The 14687-nt window shown below is 38.9% G+C and overlaps 1 protein-coding gene across 1 annotated transcript in view; it reads left to right on the plus strand.

Moving 5' to 3' along the window:
- TMEFF2 (transmembrane protein with EGF like and two follistatin like domains 2) overlaps positions 1-14687 on the plus strand; it is a 329406-nt gene that overhangs the window by 92520 nt on the left and 222199 nt on the right. Inside the window, exon 2 of the mRNA XM_080598844.1 lies at positions 4359-4454. The gene's annotated coding sequence lies outside the window, so the exon portion shown is untranslated. The remainder of the gene's footprint in view (positions 1-4358; positions 4455-14687) is intronic.

Genomic DNA, 14687 nt, shown 5'->3' on the forward strand with positions numbered 1-14687 from the left:
CTAAACTTTCTATTAAACCTGGTTTTGTGTCTCATAGATCAGGTTCTGAGGACAATGATAATTTGATGATAAATTGGCATTTATGATAATGCCAAACAGAAATCTGCCATTGATTCTTCAAATAATTTAAAAGCATTTTTCATCAGTTTTTAGCCATTATTTTCCACAGGCCAAGCACCTTGGATACCCTGGACTTAAGAAAACATTTAAAATCATGCTTTCTTGCTAATCCTTTACATTCTTAACAATCAAATTACGATATGTTATCTGCCTTTGTCTCCGCTGGTATGTCATATCTTGCAAATAGAAATTTTATATCTGAAATTAAATGTTCAGTGATTTTATTCCCTACTAAAGTTCTAATAATAGACTTTGGAAGTGATAACTCAGAACCAAAATTAACTATTTTTCTGGTATATAAAAACAAATCTGCTCCATATTGAGGGCCTTGAAACTGATGTTTCTTTAACCATATTTTAAAGCACAGTATGGGACACTGATGCAGTCATAATTATTGCTTTCTGTTTGTTCTGGTTTTGTATGCATATCAGAAGTCAATAATATCATTATCTTCACAACATACATTAACTCATTGGGAATTTTGTTCTTCTTTTACACATTTCCAATGAGATTGCACATGTCCTATTTGTTCACTATCTGCTGTGTGTTGCAGTCTGTAACAGTTCTTAAAATACATGTCTGCACAGCAAAACAGGAACCCAACAGTTTGCCTGGTGATGGCTGTTGCACTGGGTCACGCAGACCTTCTGGAGGGAGGGCTTGGTTGCTTTCAGCAAAGGAAAAGCTCAGCCAGGAGAAACTTTCTCAGTACAGGCTGGAAAAAGAGAGAAAGGCTTGCATCTGCAGCATAACCGATGGTTTGGAAACTGTGAAGAACAGGCAGCAGAAATATCACAGCAGACTTCAGAGCTGATGGAGAAAAGTCCTCTTTGCTGTGCACAACATGCATATATGTCTTTCCTTTTAAACACGTCTGGTTGTCTTCTAGGCTTTTGTAAAACTGACGTGCTGCTTGCAGCTACAGAGAGTGTCCAAAGTCAGGGCATGGTTTAGGTCTTCCTTTACTACCGTTTTTCTTGCCTCAAACGCCGTCTGGTTTGATTATGCAAATTTCTCCATAATATTTTACTTCATTTTTTCCTCTGTAGCCCTGTGTTTATGTTCATCGCTAACCCAGTCTAATGTTACATTCTGTTGTTTAGTTTTCAAAACTTACTATCTGGTCCTGTTTCATTCTCAGTTTTTTCACATTCTAATAGCTTTCTATAAGTTTAATCTGTCTAGTGATCTTTTCCAGTTATGAGTCTTTGATCCCCATTACCATCTGGCCTTGGATAAGCAGTTCCACAGTTTAAAATGACGTGTTTGCCTCAGCATAAGTGAATCTATCAAATCTCCTTGTTCATGGTTCTTCATATGAAGAAATAATTTCCAGAAGTTGTATTATTTTAAGGAGTTTAGCACTCTATAAATTTTGTAACTGATAATTCAATCTTTATCTGATAACTGACTTGGTCCTCACTTACCTTTCTAAGTATAGATTGCTCAAAGTAAAATAAGTGCCCCTGAATTGCAATATTGAAATAAACTGGTATCTTTTTCTTGTCTTCCATTTTAGGACCTCAGTTTGTCTTTACATAAAATTCTTGTTTATACCTTCAGTGTCTTGCTATGTTTCTGGAGACTTTCTATTTCTTGGAGTCCTCCATTCCTTCTTTTTTCTAACTTTTGTTCTGTCTCCCCCAGTTCTCACAGCAGATGTAGTTCCTGCTCTCAGTTAAAGATGAGTTTGAGCACTATAGTTTTGATTAGTCTTTACTATAACTGAGATTAAACATAGAGGTAGAAGGTTCACATCTCCTCTGTTTTGCTAAGACTGAGCTCTAACGCACAAGTGTCTTGATCCAAGACTCACATTGCCTTTCCAAAGGTGTGTTTCTGTCCTGCTCCTATTCAAGTCAGTGGCAAAGCTCCAACTGATACCGCTGTTGTATTAGATGAAGTAATCCACCTGTGCTCAGCCATTCTATTTCTTCTCTAACAATGTACCAGTAAGCACAATGAAGTTGCGTACTTGTAGTCATGTTTTCATTTAAACACCAAACCAGCTTCCCCTCCCAAAACTATTCACTGAAAAGGGATATCGGTCTTTGCTGTGATGTACCTCTGGACTTTAAAAAGGTACTGGATGGCATAATCCCATCAATGTTACAGTCCTTTGTGTTGGGTTAGGTTATCTCACTCAAACTATTCTCAAATGTTATTTTTTGGGATATCCAGCTTTTGGGATTAATTCCAAGAATATTCTGTTATAAAGACGCTGTAAACATGTAGAACTAAAATCTTGTATAACCTGAACTAAGGGTCAATCATACAAAGAAAAAGGAAAAAAAAAAAAAAAGGAAAAAAAAACGGTAATAATGGCTCCAGAAGCTTTCAGAGTACCTGACAACTATATTGCATAAGAGTGAGTATAATACTGGGACAGTATTTGCCTTTTACCCAGTATTTGAAAATAAACTTTCATATGAATTTCTGGGACCAAAAGATAACTGTCATGATTTTGTTTTCTGTGAGATCACATCTGTCTGTGTAGGAAGCAAATGGCTGGCATGCAATTAAAAAAGTTCCTTGCTTGCTTGCAACCTGTAGTGGGTTTGCGTGACAGGGTTTTGGTAGCAGGGGGCCATAGGGATGGCTTCTGTGAGAAGGATCTAGAAGCTGCCTCATGTTAGGTAAGGGCCCCACTGCTGACCAGGGCTGGGCCAATAAGCGATGTTGTTTGCACCTCTGTAAGAGCGTATTTAAGAAAGGGGAGAGAAAAAAAAAAAAAAAACTCTGCTACACAGCAGCTGGGAGAGTGAGAGGAGTGAGGAACAGCCTTGCAGGTGCCAAGGTCAGGGAAGGAGGAGGGGGAGAGGTGCTCCAGGCACCGGAGCAGAAGTCCCCTGTGGCGAGGACCATGGTGAAGCAGGCTGTCCCCCTGCAGCCCATGGAGTGCCACGGTGGAGCAGGGTTCCACACTGCAGCCTGTGGAGGAGACCATGGTGGAGCGGGTGGACCTACACTGACGGCAGCTGCAGCCTGTGGAGGACCTCTGCAGGAGCAGGCCCCAGGCCGGAGCTGCAGCCCATGGAGAGGAGCCCACGCAGGAGCAGGTGACCTGGCAGGAGCTGCTGCCTGTGGGGGATCCAGGTTGGAGCAGTTTGCTCCTGAGGGATGGACCCCGTGGTACGGACCCATATCTGGAGCAGTTCTTGAAGAGCTGCTGCCTGTGGGAAACCCGCGCAGGATCAGTTCAGCAAGCACTGCATCCTGTGGGAGGGACCTCACAGCACAGGGGACAGGAATGGCTATGAAGGAGAGGCAGAGGTGAAGCGCTATAGACTGACCACAAACCCCATTCCCCCGTTCCAGAATCTGTTGCCCTACTGGGTCCTAGGCTATGGCAAACAGAGGTTAGGTATAGAATGGGTGCTGGAAGGAAGGAGATTTAAATTGCACTATTGTATGAGGGTGTGTACATATTGAAACACAGCAACGATCCCCAATTCAAGGACTATACGTACTTTAAAAGTTTATTTTCAAGTGTGTCTGCAAACTGCTAAAACAGAAAGAGGGAAGAGAAATCAAAGAGGGTAATGGTCTGACCAAAAAGTATCAGTTTTCACAAAGCAAACAGTACAGCCATCCTACTTCTTCCCAGCACAGTTTGTTTTCACCACCTGCCTCTCTTCTGTCATCTTCTTCTGGATGATCAGTAGAGCTCTTCATTATTTGTCTCTGCCTGCCATCCCCTATCTCATTGTCTTAGTAATGCCTTCACAATCCTTAATCCTTTGAGTATCATTTGTGCTTTCTTTTTCTTATATTTTTTCCCCTAATTTCTCACACAAACTTACGGTACCTCTTTGACACTGGTATTTCTTCACTTTCTTCACTCTCTCTTTCCACGTCCAACTGAACCCTCTGAACCTCACTTTTTTACTTTATCTCTGATCTCTCAGCAGTGTGCAACAGCCCACGATTTTGTTTTTCTCTTTCATTCCCCTGCTCAGTTCCCTGTGGAGTTTAGGTTTTCCTAATTTCCACCTCTTTCTCTTCTAGTGTTTTTTTTCGGCAGACTCCTCTTATGTTGCTATGTGTCCCAGAGGACTGTCCATGTGTTGGAAGATTTCAGTAAGCTCAGTATCATCTCCTTTTACCCATGTAGACGATAGGCTCTATGCTGCTGTATTTTTTTTTTCCTTTTTAAACAACCCCCACAATATTGTTGATAGTCTCAGATGGAGATATTTCTGCAAAGTAACCTGGCTTTCTTTTCTCCTTTCTTACAGGCCTGGTCTGCGGGAGATGGACAGAATAACGGGGTGTTGTGCTCTCCTCCTGGTTCCTGCTTGGGCAGTGCACATTTGGACAGGCAATCACACCAGGTCAGTAGCCACAACGGGTTTTGAAGTGCAAAGTAAGTAAGTGATGTCTGACTGTGATAGCTCGAAATCAGCACTAAAAGTTCTCCGATCATTGGTATTCCACAGGCCATACTCATTCACAAAGAAAAGATCAAGCAGATTAACACCTTACCTTTCTAGTTGCATATAATTACTATAACAGAAGTTGCCTTTTTGTAAATCTGAAGATAAAACAATAAACTTTGACTGTCTTGATTTGGTGCTTGTGCTTGGCACATCTGGGAACATCAATACTCACTGGGTAGTCATAAAAAACGTCTTGAAGTTTTGTTGATCTCAGCATCTTTCTAAACTATCAGTGGAAGTTAGTGTACCACAGATATATTTTTCAGTACGAACTCTTCCCAGATCTTCAGGAAATACACAGATTGTTTCTCTGAAAATGCTCGTTCACTGCATCAAATTGTTAAATCCATCATTTTAAAAGATACGGTATATTGAATGTTCACATTTTAATTATTAATGCACTTACATTGTTGTGTCTTGATTTTCTCTGCATATTACAAATGTTTCAGCAGCAGATTCCCAAAAGGATCAGTATTGAAAGCAGGACTTCAGATGAATTCATGTGCAATCAAGGTCAAAGCTAAAGTTTGGTGACACAAGCTTCTTTTGGTCCCTTTGTAGCCTGGCTGTCAGTTACGGGAGACATTACGAGTATGCAGCTTCACGTCTCCCTGTGAATATTGCTAATCGTTTACTAGTATCTGAGGCATGTACTGGTACAAAAGAGGTGTACCCTAGCTCCTGTGCTCTTCTCCTCAGTTAATTACCATACAAACAGGGAGCTGGCATACTTGGAAGGGCTATTGACTATGCAAGTAATTAGCTGCAGTAAATATAGGAGAGAAGACAGCTAGCAGGTTTTTAGATGTTACTTGCTGCTAAGGAAAACTGTTTTCTTTGTTACTGTCTTTTGTGTGAAGGCCAGGAGCTTACCAACTCAGGTTCGAACTCCTCAGAGGCTGCAGGGCAATGGAGTGTGCATGTAATTATTTGACAGCCTGCAAAGGGGCAGATGTATGCAGGCAAAAGTCGAAAGCCAAAGGGTGGTTTGAAGGCTAGCTTTATGGTTTGTTTGTTTGCTTTAACGTGTATCATTTTGCACCTGGTATTTACAGCGAAGCCCACAAATAGTTGTATTATCACAGATTATCTCAGATTTTCTATACAGCCTAAAAATAAGGAGCTTGGCATGGCAGAAGACTCTCCTTTTAACTCCATTTCTGTCATTCATATGACAAAGTGACACACTGCATCCTAACTGTACAGAGCTGAGAGCATTGGTGCCTTTTGATCTCCCAGGGCTAGGGGAGCCTAGATATGGTTCTCAACCACGTAAAGGCATTCCAGGAGCTGGCCTTTTCTTAACTGTAATTTTAAAAGCTAGGTAGTGTGACTGAAATACTGCGGTCTTAATTTGTGATCCTTGTCCACCCTTTTTATGTGGGAGCAGCAGCTAGCGGCTGTTTGAGAGTAGTGCTGGCATGGGAGCTGCACAGGGTTGTTCTCTCTCTGAAGCCCCCCTGTAAGCCCTTCTGCAGAAGTGGTCCTAGACTGATCTCATTACAATACATCAGCATTCAGGCATAGTCAGAGACACAAATCTTGAGTGTTAGCTGTGAGGGCCTTTTAAATGAGTGCTGATACCTAGAGTGTAGCATTTGCCCAAATTCTATATTGTAGATAATTTTAGCCGTGCACCCAGACTGTATAAAACATAAATCATTTAGCTTATCTATTTTAAAGGCTTTTACACAGCAGTCAGCTACCATACTTGGTTAAATAGGTGCTTGTCGCACCTATTTAATGAATTAAATGTGAAAGCCATTTCTTCTTACTTTTGGCTGTAACAGGGCTGGCACAGGTTCTGTTCTGCTGAAGTAATGGAATGGTAGGATCCATGTAATATAATTTTATAAGTGCAATACTCATCAGTACATCAGCTAATAGGAAAAGCAGAAAAAAAAAAAAAGAGAGAAATTAAGACCACAAGCCAAATATAATCATTCTAATTCCTCATGGAAAGTTACTATTTTAATTGAAAGATATGACAATAAAAATGAAAAATATGAAATAATTTCATCAAAAAAGGTGTAATTTATGTGTTCTATATTTCATATCCTATTCTTTACTAGAACAGAGTAACACAGATTGATTATTGAGCTGTCTAATTTTTTAGAATATTTTGGTATGTAACACCCATTGTAAGCTCTTAGAGATGTTGTGTCCATGTGAAGATAAAGAAGGAAGCATTACTATTGGGAGAAAAATCTGACAATTCAGAATCATTTTTTGGTGAAAATTTTTGCCCTTGATATTCCAAATATGTGAATCCTTTTATTAGGAAAAGACTAACAAAGTATTCCCACTGCAGCAAGCTTAGATTTTAGATGCACTGTCTTCACACACTGTAAAATGTTCCCGTTGCGCTGGTGGTGTCTGGCGATTGTGAATTATTAACTAGGATTGCCTTATTCTCCTTCTGACTCTGGCACCGACTTACATTATCTCTTCATGCAAATCTTTCAGTTTAGGTATTATAAAGTAACTCAAAAAGCAGCTGTTAAGTAATATAGTGTATTATGGCAAGATGTAATTGTTCAGTTATACTTTTTTTGAATTTCTGTGTGTAGCTGATGCATGCAGTATTTTGGAGTAAATAATATCTTTTCCTCATACTGTGGCAAAGAGGAAGTAAAATGGAGTCAGCCAGTCCTTACTATGTCTCTTCCTATCATCTTGGCTTTATTCTGCTGAGCCAAATCATCTGCAAAACACAAGTCATATGCTGATACCATCACGAAAATGCCCCATACAGGTGCACAAGCATGTAAGAGTGCAGATGATAATCAGTCAAGAGGCAGACAGATCTGACATTTCCTGAGAGCAGTTCCTATATTTTATTGAGTTGTCATGCCTTGTTGCATACTTAATGAGGATGAGCCCCTTTATATGCGGATTTCACATTACAAATGTTTTGCTGCAAATAACTTGTGGCAATACATCTTCCATGCAGCAAGTAAACATATACAACACTATAGCACACCCATGTTATTGTCACAACTGTAAACAACTAATAAAAGAATGTATTTACTGTGCCTTAGAGTCATTCACTTCCAGTAATATTTTCTCCATTTTCAAGCCTATTGACTTTATGGAACATTTGGCATTATTTCATTGTATCATTATTGCTTATTGTGTCATCATTTAAACACAAAGCATGCTATGTATCTGCATATATAGTAGATCTGCATATGTAAGAGGATATTTCTGTGACTGGCAGGTGTATTATGTATCATCCCAAAGACTAGGGAAGTATTTTGTGCACTATAGTTGTCACTGACCTCAAGACAAGTGGTTGAAAAATCGACAGTGGGGTGCCAATGTCATCAAGTTTCTTCTGGTAGCTTCTGGGTATGGAGGGAACCAATGTTTTCCTCTGCAAAGGCAAGCAACTTTGCTGGATCTGCATGGAAATATGTGTCCCTGTTGATGATGTGAGACCAAGAGCTTGAAGACACCAAAAGGTTGTTTTGGTGTTGCTTTTAGTGGTGTTTTACTAATATGGAAGACAGAAAAGCATGCAGTTATTGAAATGTGTTATCTGGTTGATGTTACTGGACTGTTAGCAATTGAGAAAAACAAATCCTGCTTTCTAGAAATTGCTCAGAAATTCAGCTTAGTTGTTTTCCCCTTCAAAGATGATTTGTAATAACTTAACCCAGAAAGGATCACCAGTATCAGTGAACCCTAGCCATTGCAACTTTGCTGCGCTCTTTCAAAACCTTGCTTTCCTGGTGGTCCTTTATCACTTATTTCTACCTTACGATTTTTTTCTGGCCTGTTTTAACAATTTGTTCTCTGACTACCATTGTCTTTTTAGACTGAGTAACTTCTCCTGTCCCCTTGTGCATACCCCGTATTATTCATTGAGAGCAACTGTTGCCTTCACAGCTTTCTGCTTGGCTAAACTAGGTGAGCTTTTTCAGTCTGCTCTCATAAAATAGACTTGTCATTCCCCCATTGTCCTGGAAGCTGTTCTGAATTTTTTCCGATTTGAATTCATCTATTCTAGGTTAACAAAAACTGTACAGGGTATTCTAGAGAAAACTTGTATCCAGTACAGTAGAATGAATAACCTTTTATATCCATCACAAAAATCTTGATAGCGTAATCTCAGGAGTGCATTTGCCTGTTTTGAGGGCCATCACATCTATATATAATTTACCAAAGAGAAACCCATATCTTCTAACTGATAAACCACACATTACAGTAGAGATCTCCTTTCTGAGTTTTTAAATGCTTAGCTTCATTCCCCCTTATTCCACAACACTGCAAACCTGTGCAACACCTGGAAGATCTCTTCCTGTGCCTTGACCTTTCTTTTATCCCATACTTCTCTGGCTTACTGTCTTTATCTGGAGGTCTGCTGTGTTCTCTGTTCTGTATGCATTGGCAGTCTTGAGTCTCCTGGACAGTTTCTCAAAGTAGACCTTTGAACCTCTGTCTGATTTTTGTTCCCAGGAATTATATTTGATGTTGCATAAGTAAATAGTTTCTGTAATATATCCAGCCAATGGTAGTGAACATTCCTCAGCTTCTGAATCTTCATGTTCTTGACTCAACCATAGTCTTAGTAGCCATCCTGATCTTCTCCTTCTTGATTACTGCCAAAGGAAAAAGGACCAATGTACCATAAATTCATCTCCTTGCTGGCTTCCACTCTGCTCCCTGGGACAACTTAAATGTACTGACAAAAATACTTTCCTTGTTTTTTTCAGTTTGATGGCTGGGTTGCCAGTAAATGCATTCCTCTTTCTATTGCCTTTCATGAGTGATACATTCTGCAAGCTGGGTAAAACCTGATGAAGCTCAGTTTGCATCATGATTTTTCTTCATACATCACTTATATTACAACACATTTTTATAATGCAGAAGGATTACCTGCTGCTGAGGAATTTTAACTACATCTCCTAACTAAGCTAGTGGCAAATTGAAAACTAATAAGATACGTTTTGTATATCAAATACTGCTCTGGGTACAAGCTAACCTAGGCATCCAGTAGATTGCAACTTACTGCTCAGTTAGGGGAAAAAAAAAAAAAGCAATAAAGAAAATTGTGACAGCTTATTACATGAAAGAAGAAAATCATCACCCAAAGCAGAAGAAATGCTATTTTATTATACAATAATTGTACAGGGTTCTTAACATTTTTGTATGTGAAAATGTTAAATGTTTTTCAATGTTATCTGTAATAAATATTAGTTTGAAGGCAGAAAATAATATAATATGTTTTAGGAGTCAACAGTATCTACAAAACTGAAGCTATTAGCATAGTGAGTTGAGCCATCTACCTGTGCAGAGCAAAAGCCAGGCAGCACCTTTTACTATTAAATGAAAACTAATGTTCAACTAATGTTATCGTTGAGTACGGTGATGGGGAATGTCTGTCCTTCAGGACAGATATACTTCAGAGCACAGGAAGCAGAACATTTTCCTAGTTCCATGTTACAGAAATTTTCTGATCTTCATTAATCACAAAATACTGCACTTCGATCCTATCATTGATGGAAAAAAATAGGGGCATCTTGCAGTTCAAGCCAGGAAAGGAGAGTAAACAGGGAGAATTATGGGGATAAAGTTCAGTATTTAAAATGATTAAGTTATATTTTACATATAATTATCTTGAAAACTAACCAATTTCATTGTAATTTAAGTAGCATTTATATAAATTAGGCACATGTGACATTTCTAATTAGGAATAATTTAATGGTTAAATCATGAGTTTTTAAAATGATAATTGGGATAGTTGTAAAATTTCAAGGTCTGTGATTTTAGAATTGGATTGCTCTTTGACTTATGTGAAAGAATAGATTGTTAAGTGAGTGCCTCACAGGAGAAAAGCAGTCTAGGATATTATGATTTGAATTAGTTTTTCAAAGGAATTTTGAGTAGGCAATCTGTCCTCTGATCTTTCTTTGCACACTAAAAGTATGAGTCAGTTATGTTAAGATAGTTAAATCACCGTATTCTCAATTTAAGCTAACAGCTGGAATTGCTGAATTCAATGTGTGAGGAAAGTGATGCATTAAGAGCACCCCATACAGATACTCTAATGAATCTAACGTATTCTCCAGGGGAAGCTATTTTTTTAATATATAGCTGCTTGTTACAGATGCTGTATAGCTTCTTTGAGTTCAGAACAAGAAATTAAGAACTTGGAATATTTATAGTCACCTGGAATATTTATAGTCAATATATAAACTTGTTCCAAAGGCCCCATATATCGGTTCACAAGACTGGGAGGTAGCCAAAGACAGGGCATGTGTACCTTCTAGCAGCGCTTTTGAGCGAGAACCCTTGGGTCCAATGTAATTAATTCCCTCTCCTTGTGCATGACCATATATGCTAGCCCCAACAGTGGAGCAAAGCATAGCTCCATCGTGGGCAGAAGCAAACGCGAGGAGCACACGCGTTTGGGAGAGCATGAGCCACAAATCTGTAATGTGCTGATGGTGGTATGCCATTGACTGAAGATCTTTGTGCAGAAACATCCGGCTCCGTGGAATACAGAAATACGCTCTGCAATGCAGTAGCAAATATATTTATCACAGCTTGGTAATACAACAAACAAGAACAGTTTGCAAATCATTTCTGCCAGTACAAACTATTTATTAGTGGTTTCAAGAGTTACACTCAAAGTGGCTCTCTTAGTGGTTTTGGTAGGGTAATTTGGCCCAAGTATTAGGACCGTGCGCTTTGATTCATGTAGAAGAATTAGACAGGTGAGTGCCTCACAGGAGGGAAGCAGCGTAGGGTATGATGACTCAAAGTAGTTTTTCTGAAGAATTTAGAAGAAGCAATCTGTCCTCTGATCTTCCTTTGCACATCATAAGTATGAGTCAGGTGTACTGGGACAGCATGTCCGCCTTCTAAAGGACCGATCGGACACTTTTTTTTTTCAGTCTGGGAAAGAAGCAACTGGAGAAATGAGAGTTTATAAAGCCGTGGGCAGTTTGGTGAAGCAGGACAGGCTCTCCTGCTTCTGATACAGAAATGGAGCCTTCCAGTGAACCTGGGAGGAGGCAGGTCCACAACAAATGAAAGCGATCCGTGTAGAAAGTGGCTGAGTTTAGGAAGTCATTGCTAAAGGATACCTAGGAGTGCTAGAGATTTGCATAATTTTAAAAGAAAATTCAGGGAAGAGAAACCCCTTGAGGATTACCTAATACCTAGAAACTATATTTGGCCAAGGAAGTCCCTGAGCAGAAAATGTTTGGATGCTGGAGGAACATCATAGGGAAGGTGTTACTGTGCTTTTTGTTTTTCCCTTGACATCCACTTTTAGATACTGTCAACGATGGAGTTAATGGGACTATTTGTACCTTTGATCTGATCCATTTTAGTGGTTCCTGGGGTTTTCCTTATTTTAGAGCACACTTTGCTCACAGTTTCCAGTTTTTACCTCCTTCTCTGATGGTCAGTCAAATCAATGAAAAGATACCACTGTCTTCACTGAGGAAGCAAAATGGGAAACCCTACTGGTGATTATATGAAGCAAATACCCATTTCTCTCTTCTTTCCCTATAGTTTCATTATGATTCAAAATCTGAGCTCTTTTAATTAATTTCATTTTAATTGCCACATCAGGAAAAAAAAAAAAAAAGGAAGAAAAAAAATATCTCACAGTCTCAATTAGAAATCTGCTGGACCTTCCAGCACAGGTTCAGCAAAAGATTTAACCTGGGAAATATAGCTCAGTTAAACTAACCCCAGATTCATCATCTCAGGTGGTTGCATCCCATTCTCCTGGACTAATGCTGTAGATGGCAGCAGTTTTAGTTTTTGTAACTGTACAAACTTGGGTACATGTGATATTCCTTTAAAAAAAAAAAAAGTGCTCAGTGCAGGTCAGTTTGGCATTCCTGTTTAAATTATGTGTTGTATTTGATTATGCTGGATGGACCTCTCAGATTAATTTCATTTGTATTTACTGTCTTTTCTTTCAGAGTTGGCTCTGACAGAGTAAGTATGTTGATTTTTTGTATGCTGCTGATCCCCCTCTCAGGACTCACCAAATAATTAATACAAACATCTGTGTAGTATGCAAATACTAAGACTGTGCTGTCCTCAGATTGCCATTTTGTTATGGGAAAAATGAGGCAGCAGTTCCCCTCCAATCAGATATTCAGTCCCAGCCTGTTTTGACGTGGTTTTTCTGCTCGGTACCTCAGAAAAGGGAGGTGGCAGCCTTCTTGGTGCAATCAAGCACTAGCTCCTAGTCTTAAAAGCTGGAGCGTGTCCTCTAGCTTCCCTTTTAGGGAAGGAAAAGCTATTTTAGATTATTATAAGATAGGTCATGTTGTTTTCTCCCATATAATGCACAAAGAGAATATAACAGAGTGCCTCTTCATATTGCAGCCATCAGACACTCACAGAGTTGAATACTTTATGTACAACACCATCACATATATAAGCATGAGGATGTGTGGTCTGCATAACAAATACCTGTTCAAAGCATTCTGCAGAAATTGTTGGAAATTCACAATTACAGTTATGCAGCAGAATTGCCAGAGGTCACACTGCAGCAGTCAAACAGGGGAGAAGAGTGGCTGGCACCAGCATTTTATAAATTGGAGGTAACTATTGCAATGCTGTGGCAAACCTTGCCTCTTTAATATCTCCTGCTGTGCTGCCCCGTGTTCATGTTCTGTTGGTACCACTTTACTCCTAAGGATGGGAAGCAGTACAGCAAAGGTAAATAAAGTAGAACAACCGTATCATGTTACACGTTGTGAAAAGCACTCCGTTATCACTTGAGGAGAATTTGTTGTGATACAACCGCAGTATCATAACATGCTTACATTTGCGGAATCTTTGCCAAAGGATCCAAAGTTCCCCTATACTCATGAAGCCTAACTTATGCTTTCTTTATCAATGGATGAAAAAGATACTATGAGCCTTTGCTTGTTTCCCAGCAGTGTGAAAAACACTGATGAAACTGCAACATTTGCTAAAACTGTAAGTGCGGGATCCTGCAGCACCGAGTAGTTTCTTATGTTTTGTTTTGAGAACTTAGAATGAGGAACTACAGCGTGTCAAAGGGACTGTCAAAATGCTGTCAGGTTTTCTTCAAAACAAATATTAACTCCAGAATCAGCGTGGCTTCTATTGCAAGAATCAGATAGCTTTGTTCAAGAACATAGTCCACTTTTGCTTGAAAAGTTTGGGCAATATGCTTTTTCTGTTTAGCTTATTGTGATTTAGGACTTGTAACATGTCAAAAAAGAAAGACTTGCATAGTCAGGACTTTTTTTATTAGAGCTGATTAGCATTGCTTTAATACAACAGTTTCCATTTAAAAAATCAGATTCATCATAATAGTAACTGAGACAACTCAATAGTAATGAAGGTCCAGGGGAGCCCATAAAATAACCTTATTTTTTGCACTGTGTGCATGCTTCTTCTAAAACATAAAGATCTAACCCAAACTTACAAGTGATTTTCTAATGCCATCAATAAAAATAAATAAATAAATAAATAACAGTTGTAGTTAGAATTGTGGAGCTGTTCAGGTATATTTAGGAGCAATTTGCATCTTTAATCACTGGAGTATGAATTCAGAAAAAAAACATTCCCTCTGAAGGCCATTCTCTTAGTTCATATAAGAAATTAATAACTGCCTCAAATATAGTGAAATAGGTTTGAAATTGAAAAGAATTAGAATGTTTTGAATTGGTAATAAGGCCATATCACTGATTTCTTACAGGTCAAAGTAGAATCTTGCCTGCACTTGTGCAGTCTTGACTCCTCAGTCTTGACTCCTATAGCCAGGCTGTTTGCTTAAGGACAGTAATAGTTTGGGAGTTTGGGAGGTCTGCTCTCACTGGATAAAAAGGTTCGTTAATACTACTTGTGTCTGCAGAAAAACGTATCTGGAAGAGTGAAGGCTCATTCTGAAATAAAATTTGTATAAAGAATATTTGAGGAGGATGAGATTCTGGAAACTATTCTGTCTTTGGGATTCTCTGTACCAGGAAAGAGCATCATTTTAGGTGATACTAACTGATACATAAGGGTTAAATGTGATTTTATTTTTTGTATATGTTAGGAAAGTAACAATATGTATTAATGGAATGAAGTTAACCATGTTATCATGATATCATTAGTCCCAACACTAAAATAAGTTTA

The sequence above is a fragment of the Anser brachyrhynchus genome (assembly GCF_964034855.1).
Source record: "Anser brachyrhynchus genome assembly, chromosome: 7".
Lineage (NCBI taxonomy): Eukaryota > Metazoa > Chordata > Aves > Anseriformes > Anatidae > Anser > Anser brachyrhynchus.